The 21,530-nt window shown below is 33.5% G+C and overlaps 1 protein-coding gene across 4 annotated transcripts in view; it reads left to right on the top strand.

The window, feature by feature from the left end:
- Positions 1 to 21,530, top strand: part of LOC138365178 (uncharacterized) — a 352,859-nt gene that overhangs the window by 148,859 nt on the left and 182,470 nt on the right. For 3 of the 4 annotated variants that reach the window (XM_069325245.1, XM_069325250.1, XM_069325249.1), the window contains exon 1: positions 14,806 to 14,863. The exons of the other annotated variant lie outside the window; for it this stretch is intronic. The gene's annotated coding sequence lies outside the window, so the exon portion shown is untranslated. Of the gene's footprint in view, positions 1 to 14,805; positions 14,864 to 21,530 lie in introns of those variants that run through there. 4 annotated transcript variants of the gene reach the window in all.

The raw sequence follows: 21,530 nt of genomic DNA, 5'->3' as shown, positions 1-21,530 counted from the left end.
TTCATTGTATTATCACCTGACCTAATGCGGGTATAAAATCAACTAGTATTGTAAGATCTGTTCACTTGAGAATGAACCATGGAGGTTCGAAACGTCGTGCAAATTATACAAATAAGTGTAATACACTCTATAGTAAATCACTTCTTTTCTTCACCTTAAAAGTACGAAAATGAGTTTTGGAGAACTCCTATTTCAATTAAGCCCTGATGCTAAGAAAATAGTTAGAGGGATAGAAGCCCTAAACCAGAAAATAATAAATACAGAATATGCGGTCATATTCAATGAAACATGTTTGAAAGAAAACCTGCTGCCAGTATACACCAATATATATATATATATATATATATATATATATATATATATATATATATATATATATATATATATATATATGTCGTACCTAATAGCCAGAACGCACTTCTCAGCCTACTATTCAAGGCCCGATTTGCCTAATATGCCAAGTTTTCATGAATTAATGTTTTTTCGTCTACCTAACCTACCTAACCTAACCTAACCTAGCTTTTTTTGGCTACCTAACCTAACCTTACCTATAAATACAGGTTAGGTTAGGTTAGGTAGGGTTGGTTAGGTTCGGTCATATATCTACGTTAATTTTAACTCCAATAAAAAAAAATTGACCTCATACATAGAGAAAAGGGTTGCTTTATCATTTCATAAGAAATAAATTATAGTAAATATAATAATTCAGGAAAACTTGGCTTATTAGGCAAATCGGGCCTTGAATAGTAGGCTGAGAAGTGAGTTCTGGCTACTAGGTACGACATATATATATATATATATATATATATATATATATATATATATATATATATATATAAATATATATATATATAAATATATATATATATATATATATATATATATATATATATATATATATATATATATATATATATATATATATATATATATATATATGTCGTACCTAGTAGCCAGAACTCACTTCTCAGCCTACTATTCAAGGCACGATTTGCCTAATAAGCCAAGTTTTCCTGAATTAATATATTTACTATAATTTTTTTCTTATGAAATGATAAAGCTACCCTTTTCACTATGTATGAGGTCAATTTTTTTTTATTGGAGTTAAAATTAACGTAGATATATGACCGAACCTAACCAACCCTACCTAACCTAACCTAACCTATATATCTAGGTAAGGTTAGGTTAGGTAGCCAAAAAAAGCTAGGTTAGGTTAGGTTAGGTAGGTTAGGTAGACGAAAAAACATTAATTCATGAAAACTTGGCTTATTAGGCAAATCGGGCCTTGCATAGTAGGCTGAGAAGTGAGTTCTGGCAACTAGGTACGACATATATATATATATATATATATATATATATATATATGTCGTACCTAGTAGCCAGAATGCACTTCTCAGCCTACTATGCAAGGCCCGATTTGCCTAATAAGCCAAGTTTTCATGAATTAATTGTTTTTCGACTACCTAACCTACCTAACCTAACCTAACCTAACTTTTTCGGCTACCTAACCGAACCTAACCTATAGAGATAGGTTAGGATAGGTTAGGTAGGGTTGGTTAGGTTCGGTCATATATCTACGTTAATTTTAACTCCAATAAAAAAAAATGACTTCATACATAATGAAATGGGTGGCTTTATCGTTTCATAAGAAAAAAATTAAAGAAAATATATTAATTCAGGAAAACTTGGCCTATTAGGCAAATCGGGCCTTGCATAGTAGGCCAAAAAGTGAGTTCTGGCTATTAGGTACGATATATATATATATATATATATATATATATATATATATATATATGTCGTACCTAGTAGCCAGAACGCACTTCTCAGCCTACTATGCAAGACCTGATTTGCCTAATAAGCCAAGTTTTCCTGAATTAATATATTTTCTCTAATTTTTTTCTTATGAAATGATAAAGCTACCCATTTCATTACGTATGAGGTAAAAAAAAATTATTGGAGTTAAAATTAACGAAGATATACGACCGAACCTAACCAACCCTACCTAACCTAACCTAACCTATCTTTATAGGTTAGGTTAGGTTAGGTAGCCGAAAAAGTTAGGTTAGGTTAGGTTAGGTAGGTTAGGTGGTCGAAAAATCAATAATTCATGAAAACTTGGCTTATTAGGCAAATCGGGCCTTGCATAGTAGGCTGAGAAGTGCGTTCTGGCTACTAGGTACGACATATATATATATATATATATATATATATATATATATATATATATATATATATATATATATATATATATATATATATATATATATATATATATATATATATGTATATATATATATATATATATATATATATATATATATATATATATATATATATATATGCAAACAAGCCTGAATGGTCCCCAGGACTATATACAACTGAAAACTCACACCCCAGAAGTGACTCGAACCCATACTCCCACAACTGTTATGTACAGGGACGCCTTAATCCGCTTGACCATCACGACCGGACATAAGGAAGTGATAGCCGAGGCTATATGAACCACTTCCCCGCCGGCACTCGGATGGTAATCTTGGGCATAGCATTTTATCAAATCACCTCATTCTTTGGGGCACACGTGAGGAACACAAATGCATTCAGGCTTGTTTGCATTTGTGTTCCTCACGTGTGCCCCAAAGAATGAGGTGATTTGATAAAATGCTATGCCCAAGATTACCATCCGAGTGCCGGCGGGGAAGTGGTTCATATAGCCTCGGCTATCACTTCCTTATGTCCGGTCGTGATGGTCAAGCGGATTAAGGCGTCCCTGTACATACCAGTTTTGGGAGTATGGGTTCGAGTCACTTCTGGGGTGAGAGTTTTCGGTTATATATATATATATATATATATATATATATATATATATATATATATATATATATATATATATATATATATATATATATATATATATATATATATATATATGTCGTACCTAGTAGCCAGAACGCACTTCTCAGCCTGCTATGCAAGGCCCGGTTTGCCTAATAAGCCAAGTTTTCCTGAATTATTATATTTTCTCTAATTTTTTTCTTATGAAATGATAAAGCTACCCATTTCATTATGTATGAGGTCAATTTTTTTTATTGGAGTTAAAATTAACGTAGATATATGACCGAACCTAACCATCCCTACCTAACCTAACCTAACCTATCTTTATAGGTTAGGTTAGGTTAGGTAGCCGAAAAAGTTAGATTAGGTTAGGTTAGGTAGTCGAAAAACAATTAAATCATGAAAACTTGGCTTATTAGGCAAATCGGGCCTTGCATAGTAGGCTGAAAAGTGCGTTCTGGCTACTAGGTACGACATATATATATATATATATATATATATATATATATATATATATATATATATATATATATATATATATATATATATATATATATATATATATATATATATATATATATATATGTCGTACCTAGTAGCCAGAACTCACTTCTCAGCCTACTATTCAAGGCCCGATTTGCCTAATAAGCCAAGTTTTCCTGAATTAATATATTTACTATAATTTTTTTCTTATGAAATGATAAAGCAACCCTTTTCTTTATGTATGAGGTAAATTTTTTTTTATTGGAGTTAAAATTAACGTAGATATATGACCGAACCTAACCAACCCTACCTAACCTAACCTAACCTATATTTATAGGTAAGGTTAGGTTAGGTAGCCAAAAAAAGCTAGGTTAGGTTAGGTTAGGTAGGTTAGGTAGACGAAAAAACATTAATTCATGAAAACTTGGCTTATTAGGCAAATCGGGCCTTGAATAGTAGGCTGAGAAGTGCGTTCTGGCTATTAGGTACGACATATATATATATATATATATATATATATATATATATATATATATATATATATATATATATATATATATATATATATATATATATGTCGTACCTAGTAGCCAGAACGCACTTCTCGGCCTACTATGCAAGGCCCGATTTGCCTAATAAGCCAAGTTTTCATGAATTAATATATTTTCTCTAATTTTTTTCTTATGAAATGATAAAGCTACCCATTTCATTATGTATGAGGTCAATTTTTTTTATTGGAGTTAAAATTAACGTAGATATATGACCGAACCTAACCAACCCTACCTAACCTAATCTAACCTATCTTTATAGGTTAGGTTTGGTTAGGTAGCCGAAAAAGTTAGGTTAGGTTAGGTTAGGTAGGTTAGGTAGTCGAAAAACAATTATTTCATGAAAATTTGGCTTATTAGGCAAATCGGGCCTTGAATAGTAGGCCGAGAAGTGCGTTCTGGCTATTAGGTACGACATATATATATATATATATATATATATATATATATATATATATATATATATATATATATATATATATATATATATATATATATATATATATATATATATATATATATATATGTCGTACCTAGTAGCCAGAACTCACTTCTCAGCCTACTATTCAAGGCCCGATTTGCCTAATAAGCCAAGTTTTCCTGAATTAATATATTTACTATAATTTTTTTCTTATGAAATGATAAAGCAACCCTTTTCTTTATGTATGAGGTAAATTTTTTTTTATTGGAGTTAAAATTAACGTAGATATATGACCGAACCTAACCAACCCTACCTAACCTAACCTAACCTATATTTATAGGTAAGGTTAGGTTAGGTAGCCAAAAAAAGCTAGGTTAGGTTAGGTTAGGTAGGTTAGGTAGACGAAAAAACATTAATTCATGAAAACTTGGCTTATTAGGCAAATCGGGCCTTGAATAGTAGGCTGAGAAGTGCGTTCTGGCTATTAGGTACGACATATATATATATATATGTCGTACCTAGTAGCCAGAACGCACTTCTCAGCCTACTATGCAAGGCCCAATTTGCCTAATAAGCCAAGTTTTCATGAATTAATTGTTTTTCGACTACCTAACCTACCTAACCTAACCTAACCTAACTTTTTCGGCTACCTAACCTAACCTAACCTATAAAGATAGGTTAGGTTAGGTTAGGTAGGGTTGGTTAGGTTCTGTCATATATCTACGTTAATTTTAACTCCAATAAAAAAAAATTGACCTCATACATAATGAAATGGGTAGCTTTATCATTTCATAAGAAAAAAATTAGAGAAAATATATTAATTCAGGAAAACTTGGCTTATTAGGCAAATTGGGCCTTGCATAGTAGGCCGAGAAGTGCGTTCTGGCTACTAGGTACGACATATATATATATATATATATATATATATATATATATATATATATATATATATATATATATATATATATATATATATATATGTCGTACCTAATAGCCAGAACGCACTTCTCGGCCTACTATTCAAGGCCCGATTTGCCTAATAAGCCAAATTTTCATGAAATAATTGTTTTTCGACTACCTAACCTACCTAACCTAACCTAACCTAACTTTTTCGGCTACCTAACCAAACCTAACCTATAAAGATAGGTTAGATTAGGTTAGGTAGGGTTGGTTAGGTTCGGTCATATATCTACGTTAATTTTAACTCCAATAAAAAAAATTGACCTCATACATAATGAAATGGGTAGCTTTATCATTTCATAAGAAAAAAATTAGAGAAAATATATTAATTCATGAAAACTTGGCTTATTAGGCAAATCGGGCCTTGCATAGTAGGCCGAGAAGTGCGTTCTGGCTACTAGGTACGACATATATATATATATATATATATATATATATATATATATATATATATATATATATATATATATATATATATATATATATATATATATGTCGTACCTAATAGCCAGAACGCACTTCTCAGCCTACTATTCAAGGCCCGATTTGCCTAATAAGCCAAGTTTTCATGAATTAATGTTTTTTCGTCTACCTAACCTACCTAACCTAACCTAACCTAGCTTTTTTTGGCTACCTAACCTAACCTTACCTATAAATATAGGTTAGGTTAGGTTAGGTAGGGTTGGTTAGGTTCGGTCATATATCTACGTTAATTTTAACTCCAATAAAAAAAAATTTACCTCATACATAAAGAAAAGGGTTGCTTTATCATTTCATAAGAAAAAAATTATAGTAAATATATTAATTCAGGAAAACTTGGCTTATTAGGCAAATCGGGCCTTGAATAGTAGGCTGAGAAGTGAGTTCTGGCTACTAGGTACGACATATATATATATATATATATATATATATATATATATATATATATATATATATATATATATATATATATATATATATATATATATATATATATATATATATGTCGTACCTAGTAGCCAGAACTCACTTCTCAGCCTACTATTCAAGGCCCGATTTGCCTAATAAGCCAAGTTTTCCTGAATTAATATATTTACTATAATTTTTTTCTTATGAAATGATAAAGCAACCCTTTTCTTTATGTATGAGGTAAATTTTTTTTTATTGGAGTTAAAATTAACGTAGATATATGACCGAACCTAACCAACCCTACCTAACCTAACCTAACCTATATTTATAGGTAAGGTTAGGTTAGGTAGCCAAAAAAAGCTAGGTTAGGTTAGGTTAGGTAGGTTAGGTAGACGAAAAAACATTAATTCATGAAAACTTGCCTTATTAGGCAAATCGGGCCTTGAATAGTAGGCTGAGAAGTGCGTTCTGGCTATTAGGTACGACATATATATATATATATATATATATATATATATATATATATATATATATATATATATATATATATATATATATGTCGTACCTAGTAGCCAGAACGCACTTCTCGGCCTACTATGCAAGGCCCGATTTGCCTAATAAGCCAAGTTTTCATGAATTAATATATTTTCTCTAATTTTTTTCTTATGAAATGATAAAGCTACCCATTTCATTATGTATGAGGTCAATTTTTTTTATTGGAGTTAAAATTAACGTAGATATATGACCGAACCTAACCAACCCTACCTAACCTAATCTAACCTATCTTTATAGGTTAGGTTTGGTTAGGTAGCCGAAAAAGTTAGGTTAGGTTAGGTTAGGTAGGTTAGGTAGTCGAAAAACAATTATTTCATGAAAATTTGGCTTATTAGGCAAATCGGGCCTTGAATAGTAGGCCGAGAAGTGCGTTCTGGCTATTAGGTACGACATATATATATATATATATATATATATATATATATATATATATATATATATATATATATATATATATATATATATATATATATATATATATATATATATATATATATATATATATATATATATATATATATATATATATATATATATATGTCGTACCTAGTAGCCAGAACTCACTTCTCAGCCTACTATTCAAGGCCCGATTTGCCTAATAAGCCAAGTTTTCCTGAATTAATATATTTACTATAATTTTTTTCTTATGAAATGATAAAGCAACCCTTTTCTTTATGTATGAGGTAAATTTTTTTTTATTGGAGTTAAAATTAACGTAGATATATGACCGAACCTAACCAACCCTACCTAACCTAACCTAACCTATATTTATAGGTAAGGTTAGGTTAGGTAGCCAAAAAAAGCTAGGTTAGGTTAGGTTAGGTAGGTTAGGTAGACGAAAAAACATTAATTCATGAAAACTTGGCTTATTAGGCAAATCGGGCCTTGAATAGTAGGCTGAGAAGTGCGTTCTGGCTATTAGGTACGACATATATATATATATATGTCGTACCTAGTAGCCAGAACGCACTTCTCAGCCTACTATGCAAGGCCCAATTTGCCTAATAAGCCAAGTTTTCATGAATTAATTGTTTTTCGACTACCTAACCTACCTAACCTAACCTAACCTAACTTTTTCGGCTACCTAACCTAACCTAACCTATAAAGATAGGTTAGGTTAGGTTAGGTAGGGTTGGTTAGGTTCTGTCATATATCTACGTTAATTTTAACTCCAATAAAAAAAAATTGACCTCATACATAATGAAATGGGTAGCTTTATCATTTCATAAGAAAAAAATTAGAGAAAATATATTAATTCAGGAAAACTTGGCTTATTAGGCAAATTGGGCCTTGCATAGTAGGCCGAGAAGTGCGTTCTGGCTACTAGGTACGACATATATATATATATATATATATATATATATATATATATATATATATATATATATATATATATATATATATATATATATGTCGTACCTAATAGCCAGAACGCACTTCTCGGCCTACTATTCAAGGCCCGATTTGCCTAATAAGCCAAATTTTCATGAAATAATTGTTTTTCGACTACCTAACCTACCTAACCTAACCTAACCTAACTTTTTCGGCTACCTAACCAAACCTAACCTATAAAGATAGGTTAGATTAGGTTAGGTAGGGTTGGTTAGGTTCGGTCATATATCTACGTTAATTTTAACTCCAATAAAAAAAATTGACCTCATACATAATGAAATGGGTAGCTTTATCATTTCATAAGAAAAAAATTAGAGAAAATATATTAATTCATGAAAACTTGGCTATATATATATATATATATATATATATATATATATATATATATATATATATATATATATATATATATATATATATATATATATATATATATATATATATATATATATATATATATATATATATATATATATATATGTCGTACCTAGTAGCCAGAACGCAATTCTCAGCCTACTATGCAAGGCCCGATTTGCCTAATAAGCCAAGTTTTCCTGAATTAATATATTTTCTCAATTTTTTTTCTTATAAAATGATAAAGCAACCCTTTTCTTTATGTATGAGGTCAATTTTTTTTTATTGGAGGTAAAATTAACTTAGATATATGACAGAACCTAACCAACCCTACCTAACCTAACCTAACCTATCTTTATAGGTTAGGTTAGGTTAGTTAGCCAAAAAAGTTAGGTTAGGTTAGGTTAGGTAGGTTAGGTAGTCGAAAAACAATTAATTCATGAAAACTTGGCTTATTAGGCAAATTGGGCCTTGCATATTAGGCTGAGAAGTGCGTTCTGGCTACTAGGTACGACATATATATATATATATATATATATATATATATATATATATATATATATATATATATATATATATATATATATATATATATATATATATATATATATATGTCGTACCTAGTAGCCAGAACTCACTTCTCAGCCTACTATTCAAGGCCCGATTTGCCTAATAAGCCAAGTTTTCCTGAATTAATATATTTACTATAATTTTTTTCTTATGAAATGATAAAGCAACCCTTTTCTCTATGTATGAGGTCAATTTTTTGTTATTGGAGTTAAAATTAACGTAGATATATCACCGAACCTAACCAACCCTACCTAACCTAACCTAACCTATACTTATAGGAAAGGTTAGGTTAGGTAGCCAAAAAAAGCTAGGTTAGGTTAGGTTAGGTAGGTTAGGTAGACGAAAAAACATTAATTCATGAAAACTTGGCTTATTAGGCAAATCGGGCCTTGAATAGTAGGCTGAGAAGTGCGTTCTGGCTATTAGGTACGACATATATATATATATATATATATATATATATATATATATATATATATATATATATATATATATATATATATATATATATATATATATATATATGTCGTACCTAGTAGCCAGAACTCACTTCTCAGCCTACTATTCAAGGCCCAATTTGCCTAATAAGCCAAGTTTTCTTGAATTAATATATTTACTATAATTTTTTTCTTATGAAATGATAAAGCAACCATTTTCTCTATGTATGAGGTCAATTTTTTTTTATTGCAGTTAAAATTAACGTAGATATATGACAGAACCTAACCAACCCTACCTAACCTAACCTAACCTATATTTATAGGTAAGGTTAGGTTAGGTAGCCAAAAAAAACTAGGTTAGGTTAGGTTAGGTAGGTTAGGTAGACGAAAAAACATTAATTCATGAAAACTTGGCTTATTAGGCAAATCGGGCCTTGAATAGTAGGCTGAGAAGTGCGTTCTGGCTATTAGGTACGACATATATATATATATATATATATATATATATATATATATATATATATATATATATATATATATATATATATATATATATATATATATATATATATATATATATATATATGTTGTACCTAGTAGCCAGAAGGCACTACTCAACCTACTATGCACCACATGATTTGTCTAATAACCCAAGTATTCTTGAATTTAAATTTTTTTCAATTTTTTTCTTATGAGATGATAACGCTATCCATTTCATTATGAATGGGATAATTTCTTATAATTTGAGTTAAAAGTAATGTAGATATATGACCGAACCTAACCTACCCTACCTAACCTAACCTAAAGTATCATAACTAAGTCGATAATTTATATTTTTAATATAAAATAATAACATTTCAAATAAACCAATTGGAATTTTTTTTTAAATAAAGAAAATCACTCAGCCTACTAGTAGGCCGAGTGAGCATAGTAGGCCGAGAAGTGCGTTCTGGCTACGACTTATATATATATGTCGTACCTTGTATGTATGTAGGATATCAACATATCCTACATACATACTCTTATTTAACTATATATCTACACACACGATTAACTACGGCACATACTCATACATATTCATCTACTACTACTATTGCTCACCTGTTCAACACACCTGTTCCAATACTTACACTTTTACTCACAGCGACATATAATACCCCACGAGACACACACCCTGCCACCCCCTTGCGACACACAACCACCGTGCGACACTGGGCACGCGTTGCCACCTGCGCCCGGGGTCCCCCCAGAACCCCCAGGAGACGTAGATCACTCATTTGCCTGCTTCAGGTGTGCAATTGCACATCTGCTGCAGGTCTAGCGCACGGTCTACGTCTCAATTTACACTACTTGTGTCCAGGTTGTGGTGTTTTTATAGTGTAACTATTCAGTCAAGTTTTATTCTCTGTGTCACCATAATCTTCCATGTGTTATTCAGCTTTTGTGTATCAGCTAAGTGGTGTATATGTTACCCTGCAATGACTTCGGGGCTTTATGTCCCCGCGGCCCGGTCCTTGACCAAGTCTTCCACCCAGACAAGGCAAGTCAGGTTTTTTGGTAATTCAGACGTTATTTGTTTATCATTATTTTAGAGTAAATTTTTAATTTATTTTTTGTCTGAGAATTACTTTCACTCTTGCCCAATTCTCACGCTGCAAAAGCCAATGCAGATTTTTTTCTTTATTTTAGTGTGCGTGTGACATTATATCTGTTCGGTATGACTGCCGTACCATAGTGTGCCACATTAAATGGGGGCCTGTCAACAAGAGTTTTTGATTGAATGTTTGTGTTAATTGATATATGTTACGAGTGCTTCTGTAACTGGGTTCTTTTAAAACTATGATCCAACTCAAGTTTAGAGGTGTTATTTCCACCCTTGGTGGAAATATTGCGTGATGCTTAAGGTAAGTATAAGATAGCACTTAAAATTAACCCATCATAATTTCTTCTTATTAGAACTTTTAAGTTCTTATTACCCATCACCACTACTATTCACAGTTTACTATGAAAAGTCATCCAGAGCATCACTAGCCCTCACGCTAGCTAGCTTCAAAAATGACGAACACGATTTATATTCCTCTGACAAGGTCTTCACCGCACCACTCTTCAAGGGGTCCCCCACCTTAGCGCACTCATTAGTACACTCAACCAGCGAAGTTTACAGCGCTCAACTAGCTCCACTGGCTAGCAACTTCCAAGAGTGAAGTTCACAGTGCTCAATTAGCCCCACAGCCCAACACCTTCCAAGAGTGAAGTCCACTTCACTCTAGTATGCTCAACCAGCGAAGTTCACAGCGCTCAACTAGCCCCATTAGCTAGCACCTCTAGGTCAACCAAAGTACTCCCGACTAGAAGATGGGAAACTACGATTAATGAGAGGACAACTGTTTTAGTTCGGCACCTGGATCGTATATGGCGCCGTCACATTATACTTGGCAATTACACATATTTGACTTGTTTAATTATTCATTTTAAGTAAATTTCATATTTGTGACTACGAATTATTACACTACAGATGGATAGCTAGATGGAAAGCTAGATGGATAGATGAATAGAAAGCGAGATGAATGAAAGCTAAATGAATAGAAAACTAAATGGACAATTAGATTGTTTGGATAGATAGATTGATGGATAGATGGCTGCACAGATGGGTGGATTCATGGATAGAAAGCTAGATGAACAGACTGATTGATGGATAGATGGCTGCAAAGTTGGATGGATAGATATATTGACAGATAGCTGGAAAGATATATTGAAAAATGGACAGAGATGAACAGATGGAAGGATAGATAGATGGATGGAAGGATAGATAGATGGATGGAAGGATAAATGGATGGATGGAAGTATACAGATTGATGGAAAGATGGATGGGAGTATACAGATGGATGGATTGATGGACAGATGGATAGATTGATGGATAGGCAGTGTATGAATAGAAGGATAAATAGATTGAAAGAAGGATGGATAGATGCATATTTGGGTGTGTGGATATACGGATAATCAGATAGATGGATAAAAAGAAGATTATATGGATGGTTGGATAAGTAGATAAATGGACAGATGAATATGTAGATTTTTAAATAAATTTATTACTATATATTTGGATAGAGAGATGGATAGATAGACCGACAACTAGAAGGACAGATACATGGGTAGACAAATGGATGGATAGGTGGATACATAGATGGTGGAATTGATAGATTGAGGAATAGACGGATGGATAGATGGCTGAATGGACAGGTAAACCGAGAGACAGATTGATGGATAGATAGATAGATTGACAGATGAGAGACAAATAGATAGACCCGGTCAGCGACGGGTATCCCCCCTTGTCTATGTTATAGGTGGGAATGTCTGTCTGTCTGTTCAGAGTTCGAGGCCACGCAATTTGGTCTAGCCTCACCCAAATTGGCAGAGGGAATAGTCTGGGGTACAGGATGAACATAGGCTGGTCGGGGTTGCCAGAATTAAAAAGGGAACCGCATTCCAGTACAATATTCAGACTTCTGTGACGATATTTGGCACTGCCCGCGGGCTCCACCTCATAATATTTTTAAAACAAACTTTTTCCAATAAAAATTTAATATAGTTTTATAGTTTCATACAGTTATATATAGTTTCATATATAAAAATACACCATTACATTCACTGATCTTGGGAAAATAAAAATAAATTTCCTGCTGTAAATAATTTGCCCATATCATAAGAACATAAGAATGAAGATAACTACAGAAGACCTATTGGCCCATACGAAGGAGCTCCTATTTATAGCCACCCAATCTCGTCCATATATATGTCTAACCTACAATTAGTAGGCTATAACCTACTATATAAATAGTAGGTTAGACATATATATGAAGTAGGTTAGACATATCAGCATGACACAGAGAATTCTTCAACAGCTTCAAAACAATCTCAAGCCACGGTGCGTTATCAGAGCAAAAGGTGACTATTCTTTTTTAGGTATTATCACCACTGAGCTCCTCTCACTGGCGACCACCGACACATTAGGGTTATATTTTTCATAAGAGAAAGAGAGAGATAGATCGAGACACACAGAGACAAAGACTGATATAGAAACAGCGACTCACCGTGAGAGTCTGAGAAATAATCAGATAGACAAAGCGAGAGGCTAAATCAGAAAAAAAGACAGACAGTAAGTAAATTGATGGATACATAGATGAAAAGATAGATGCATAGATTATTGGTTAAATGCTTTGATAGACAGATGAATGGATAGATCGATGGGAGCCAGACAGAGAAACCCGGTAACGCCGGGTGCCCCCCTCTGTAGAATATATATATATATATATATAGAAATGTCTTTCAAATCGTCTGTTGCAGATGCTTGGGGATAACATTATGCAAATTTCCTCATTAATTTCTGTTGCGTTCATGTTCTACATGGGCGGCTTTAGATTGGCATGAATCTCCCTCTGTCTCTCGTTCTCTCTGATTCTCAGTCTTAATCTCTTAGTCTATATAGCTCTCATAAAATGTTGACTCTTTCATAATATTGTCGCTAAAATGGCTATCCCATGACGAATAGTTTTTAAAATATTGCCAATAAAAGGACTGTGCCTGAGCGACGACTTTTTCACAATTTCTTGAGTGATAAGACTACACTAGGACGACGACTTTTTCAAAACCAAAATATCATCGTAAAAAGGGCTTCTCCTGGAAGAAAAAATTGACAAATCTAAAGTGTCTTCGTCGTCTCGTAAATATGTATTCTCATTTTCTGGATAGTGAGAGTTAATAGTGGGTTTTAGCTTATCAATGAAAAAGATTGCTAGAATGGAATGAGTTTGAAGTGGCACTTGGTGCAATTGGTGGGGCGCCCAAACTGCTGATGTGATAAGGCATGTGAGATTAGGGATCAAGAAGATGTGGTCGGGGTGATAATGAAGCGTGTTGTGTAATTGGAGAAGAAGGAGAGGAGTGAGAAATAAAGGTGGTGATTCCGAAGAAGGAAGAAGCTGATGTGTTAATGAAGTGGTGTTGATGAGCTTCATTAATCCTGTTTCAGTGGGTAGTGTTATTGAGGGTGGAATAGATGAGGCTCATCCATCACACTCCGGGGTGGGAGAAGATATGAAAACTAAACCTCACACCTGAATATTAGGAGACGACGACGTTTCCGTCCGTCCTGGAGCATTAACAAGTCGATCTTCTGGAGTGTGGTTCAGTTTTCTTATCTTTAAGTCACGTTATTGTGACTCATGGTCTGCATGTGATAGAAGGTGTAAGGGGTGAGTGAGTTCGCGTGTCTACCTAATCAAGAGCTGACTATAGATTAGTTAGGCTTTATCAATGATTGGAGATTTGGTCTTTTTTTAGTGTATCTTGTTTGTGCCCGGTCGCTGTCGATACTTGTCACCCGAGTAGTGCAGACGTAGTTAAACCCGTACTAGATAGTAAAGGTAGGTACCTCAGCAGTTTTGTGTATTGTGGTAAGACACTTAAGCCCATGTGAACTAAGAGGAGGAGAGAAAGGTATAATCTTAAGAAGGATTACATTTAAAGTAAGAATATATTATAACAACCATTTGAATATTATATATATATGTATATATATATATATATATATATATATATATATATATATATATATATATATATATATATATATATATATATATATGTCGTACCTAGTAGCCAGAACGCACTTCTCGGCCTACTATGTAAGGCTCGTTTTGCCTAACAGGCCGAATTTTCCTGAATTAATATATTTTCTCTAATTTTTTTCTTATGAAATGATAAAGCTACCCATTTCATAATGTATGAGGTCAATTTTTTGTTATTGGAGTTAAAATTAGCGTAGTTATATGACCGAACCTAACCAACCCTACCTAACCTAACCTAACCTATCTTTATAGGTTAGGTTAGGTTTGGTAGCCGAAAAAGTTATGTTAGGTTAGGTTAGGTAGGGTAGGTAGTCGAAAAAACAATTAATTCATGAAAACTTGGCTTATTAGGCAAATCGGGCCTTGCTTAGTAGGCTGAGAAGTGCGTTCTGGCTACTAGGTACGACATATGTATATATATATATATATATATATATATATATATATATATATATATATATATATATATATATATATATATATATATATATATATATATATATATATAACTGAAAACTCACACCCCAGAAGTGACTCGAACCCATACTCCCAGAAGCAACGCAACTGGTATGTACAAGACGCCTTAATCCACTTGACCATCACGACCGGATATAATGAGGTGATAGCCGAGGCTATATGAACCACCCCACCGCCGGCACTCGGATAGTTATCTTGGGCATAGCATTTTACCAAATCACCTCATTCTTTGGGGCACACGTGAGGAACACAAATGCGAACAAGCCTGAATGGTCCCCAGGACATATGCAACTGAAAACTCACACCCCAGAAGTGACTCGAACCCATACTCCCAGAAGCAACGCAACTGGTATGTACAAGACGCCTTAATCCACTTGACCATCACGACCGGACATAATGAGGTGATAGCCGAGGCTATATGAACCACCCCACCGCCGGCACGCCGGAGTATGGGTTCGAGTCACTTCTGGGGTGTGAGTTTTCAGTTGCATATGTCCTGGGGACCATTCAGGCTTGTTCGCATTTGTGTTCCTCACGTGTGCCCCAAAGAATGAGGTGATTTGGTAAAATGCTATGCCCAAGATAACTATCCGAGTGCCGGCGGTGGGGTGGTTCATATAGCCTCGGCTATCACCTCATTATGTCTGGTCGTGATGGTCAAGTGGATTAAGGCGTCTTGTACATACCAGTTGCGTTGCTTCTGGGAGTATGGGTTCGAGTCACTTCTGGGGTGTGAGTTTTCAGTTGCATATGTCCTGGGGACCATTCAGGCTTGTTCGCATATATATATATATATATATATATATATATATATATATATATATATATATATATATATATATATATATATATATATATATATATATATATATATATATATATATATATTGGGAGGGGATCTAAACATTCCCTCTAATGCGTTATGCGTGGTTTCCTCCGAGGCGAGGCTATGGGTCCCCCTTCTTCCAGCTAGAGGTGGTACTCACTTCCTATATACTATATATATATATATATATATATATATATATATATATATATATATATATATATATATATATATATATGTCGTACCTAGTAGCCAGAACGCACTTCTCAGCCTACTAAGCAAGGCCCGATTTGCCTAATAAGCCAAGTTTTCATGAATTAATTGTTTTTTCGACTACCTAACCTACCTAACCTAACCTAACATAACTTTTTCGGCTACCAAACCTAACCTAACCTATAAAGATAGGTTAGGTTAGGTTAGGTAGGGTTGGTTAGGTTCGGTCATATAACTACGCTAATTTTAACTCCAATAACAAAAAATTGACCTCATACATAATGAAATGGGTAGCTTTATCATTTCATAAGAAAAAAATTAGAGAAAATATATTAATTCAGGAAAACTTGGCTTATTAGGCAAATCGGGCCTTGCGTAGTAGGCTGAGAAGTGCGTTCTGGCTACTAGGTACGACATATATATATATATATATATATATGTCGTACCTAGTTGCCAGAACTCACTTCTCAGCCTACTATGCAAGGCCCGATTTGCCTAATAAGCCAAGTTTTCATGAATTAATGTTTTTTCGTCTACCTAACCTACCTAACCTAACCTAACCTAGCTTTTTTTGGCTACCTAACCTAACCTTACCTATATATATAGGTTAAGTTAGGTTAGGTAGGGTTGGTTAGGTTCGGTCATATATCTACGTTAATTTTAACTCCAATAAAAAAAAATTGACCTCATACATAGTGAAAAGGGTAGCTTTATCATTTCATAAGAAAAAAATTATAGTAAATATATTAATTCAGGAAAACTTGGCTTATTAGGCAAATCGGGCCTTGAATAGTAGGCTGAGAAGTGAGTTCTGGCTACTAGGTACGACATATATATATATATATATATATATATAGATATATATATATATATATATATATATATATATATATATATATATATATATATATATATATATATATATGTCGTACCTAGTGGCCAGAACGCACTTCTCAGCCTACTATGCAAGGCCCGATTATATATATATATATATATATATATATATATATATATATATATATATATATATATATATATATATATGTCGTACCTAGTAGCCAGAACGCACTTCTCAGCCTACTATGCAAGGCCCGATTTGCCTAATAAGCCAAGTTTTCATGAATTAATTGTTTTTCGACAACCTAACCTACCTAACCTAACCTAACCTAACTTTTTCCGCTACCTAACCTAACCTAACGTATAAAGATAGGTTAGGTTAGGTTAGGTAGGGTTGGATAGGTTCGGTCATATATCTAGGTTAATTTTAACTCCAATAAAAAAAAATTGACCTCATACATAATTAAATGGGTAGCTTTATCATTTCATAAGAAGAAAAATTGAGAAAATATAATAATTCAGGAAAACTTGGCTTATTAGGCAAATCGGGCCTTGCATAGTAGGCTGAGAAGTGCGTTCTGGCTACTAGGTACGACATATATATATATATATATATATATATATATATATATATATATATATATATAGATATATATATATATATATATATATATATATATATATATATATATATATATATATATGTCGTACCTAGTGGCCAGAACGCACTTCTCAGCCTACTATGCAAGGCCCGATTTGCCTAATAAGCCAAGTTTTCCTGAATTAATATATTTTCTCAATTTTTTTTATTATGAAATGATAAAGCTACTCATTTCATTATGTATGAGGTCAATTTTTTTTATTGGAGTTAAAATTAACGTAGATATATGACCGAACCTAACCAACCCTACCTAACCTAACCTAACCTATCTTTATTGGTTAGGTTAGGTAAGGTAGCCGAAAAAGTAAGGTTAGGTTAGGTTAGGTAGGTTAGGTAGTCAAAAAACAATTAGTTCATGAAAACTTGGCATAGCATAGCATAGCATAGTATATATATAGCATAGCATATATAGCATAGCATATATAGCATAGCATAGTATAGAAGCATCAAGAAATATGGACCAATAGGCTTTCTACAAACACTTCTATTCAATATCCATTGTTTCGTGGTCTGTCTTGTGTTGATGAAGTTAATACCCTATTAATACTCTTGTTCTGTCTTGTGTTGATGAAATTAATACCCTATTAATACCACATCTTGTTCTGTCTTGTGTTAATGCCACATCACCCCTTCCACCTCACTCAAATGTAGATATAAAATCGGAGATGCGTAAGTTCTATTCAGTTGTGTATTTGTGAACTAAAGTCTTCGAAAATGTAATAAGTTTTACGAAACGCGCTCGTGTCGCGTCAGACTAGAAATAAAAATGAATTTTGGAGAATTGATTTTTGATTTACCTCCAACAGTGAAACGAAATGTACGAAAGATTGAGAAAATTCGTGTTAGAATTATTAATCTTACTTTTTCGGTCATATTTAATAATATATGTCTACAGGAAAGACTGCTACCAAAATATACTAATATATATATATATATATATATATATATATATATATATATATATATATATATATATATATATATATATATTCGGAAAATCCACAGAGAATTATGAAAGGAAGTGAACGTTTTGGCCTGATTAAAGCCTTTGTCAACAACAGACTGACTAGATGAAAGAGAGGGAGGGTACAGGCCAACACCTGGAACCTGACCAAACCATCTCTAGGGCAAGAATTAACCAGAAACAGGTATAGCTTAGCTTAGAATACTCAAAGAGGATTAAGCAGTCAGAGAATAAGAATGACAGATTAAAGAAAACCCCTCATGAACACACAATACATGAATATAAAATTGTAATGAGACATTGTAAGCCTCCCTATCAGAATTTTTTCTTCAACTGTTGTGCAATATTATAACTTAAAAATGGATCAAGTTTGTACATACCAGTACTAACATTAAGAAGATGTGGGCATTGACTGATTAGAGTAGACTCAATCAAATTCCATTCCACGAAACCACCACAATTGGTAATGCTTTCGCCCCATTCCAGTTAATAGTGTGATCACATAAACTCGTGTGCAGATACAATGCGTTAGACGTTTGGGCAGTTCAAATAAAATAAGCATGTTGTGACAAACACAATTGTAAGGACTTTCCTGGTTGTCCAAGATACACAAAATCACAATCATTGCAGGGGAATCAAATACACACAACCTGCTGTACCTGGGAAGTTTTTTATTAAATTGGACTTGATCGTACTATTAGTGAACACCAAATTGATATTAAGTTTCTTAAAAACCGGAGACATTTTTTCAAGTCCATTCGCGTAAGGTACCACCAATGAGCTACTAATATCTGGTTTCGCTTTGAGGACGTGATTATAAAACGTATGCTTGGCTTGTTCGAACGAGCAATCCAAAAACCTCTTAGGACATTGTAAACTCTTCCCAATTTCATATATTTTAGCAATCTCTTCTTCAATGAGGAGATTGATATATTTATATATATATTTGTCTCATTGAATATGACCGCATATTCTGTATTTACTATCTTCTGATTTAGGGCTTCTATCCATCTAACTATTTTCCTAGCATCAGGGCTTAGCTGAAAGAGGAGTTCTCCAAAATTCATTTTCGTTATTTCAAGATGAAGAAAAAAGTGAATTACTATAGAATGTATTACACCTATTTATACAATTTGCACAACGTTTCGAACCTCCATGGTTCATTCTCAAGTGAAAAGAAATTACAGACCTCGTTGATTTATACCCGTACTGGGTCAGATGAAAAGATAATAAACATGTTCCTTAATAAATGTTCCTTAATGGAGCCCTGTTGTTTATGCATTGTTAATCGCCTGGAAAGAGATGTTGTTGTCTTGCCTATATACTGAGTTCTTTGAGGCTTACAGTCCCCAAGCGGGCATTTGAAGGCATAGACGACGTTAGTCTCCTTTAAGGCGTTCTGCTTTGTGTCTGCAGAGTTTTTCATGAGTAGGTTGGCCGTTTTTTTGGTTTTATAGTAAATCGTCAATTTTATCTTCTGATTTTTGTTTGTAGGGATAACGTTCCTATCAACAATATCTTTCAGGACCCTTTTCTCCGTTTTATGAGCTGTGGACAAGAAGTTCCTGTAAAATAGTCTAATAAGGGGTACAGGTGTTGTGTTAGTTGACTCTTCAAAGGTTGCATGGTGTTTCACCTTTCTTCTTATGATGTCTTCAACGAAACCATTGGAGAAGCCATTGTTGACAAGAACCTGCTTGCCCTACAGAATTCTACATCGGCTTGCTTCCATCCTGAGCTGTGTGTTGGAAATTTCCAACACTAAATACAACACTGTTGTATTCTCATTAATTATTACTAATCCTACTAATCATTGTAGTGATAAAATTAACCCAACGTAGAGTTCACCTGTACTAATAATTACATCTGTACAATAAGGCTAGAATTCTTACGTCACCCGACGCCAGTATTGCGTCAGATTTCATTGTAATAAACACATTTATATCCAATGTGCCTGAGAATTGAATTCGATTCTCTATAAACAACGGCGTTCTGTGTGATAATTAATTACAGATAAAATGATCTCCAACTAAAGCCAAATAGAGCGTTTATAGTTATAGCCGTTATCTAGTAATAAAATTAACGTCACGCGTGAATGCCCTGGAGAGACATTAATTCTTCTCCATTGTTCGTTTACTATCATAGAACTGGCAAATAATAATATTTAACTCTTCCAAATAATAAACCCGTCCTAACCCGAGCATTTCAAGCACAACCGCGAGAAATGATAATATCCATAATAAATAATTTGGTTAATAAACGCGGGACGCGGAGCAGGGCGGAAGAGACGCCAGTCCACGTGTTGAAGCGTTTACGAGCAGACGTGTTCACGTGGTGCTCACGAGAAGACGCCATTACCCAGCCATTACCCAGGGTAGACGCCATCAAATCTCTAGAAGAAAGTCGCCACTGTGAGGTGTGAAGAACCCTTGCAGACAATACCTTCACCTGGTGTCAGTGTCATTTACGGAACCTGATAAATTTG

This window comes from Procambarus clarkii, chromosome 16 (assembly GCF_040958095.1).
Source record: "Procambarus clarkii isolate CNS0578487 chromosome 16, FALCON_Pclarkii_2.0, whole genome shotgun sequence".
Classification (NCBI taxonomy): domain Eukaryota; kingdom Metazoa; phylum Arthropoda; class Malacostraca; order Decapoda; family Cambaridae; genus Procambarus; species Procambarus clarkii.
Note: the sequence above shows the minus strand (reverse complement) of the source record. Positions and strands in the feature narration are given on the sequence as shown.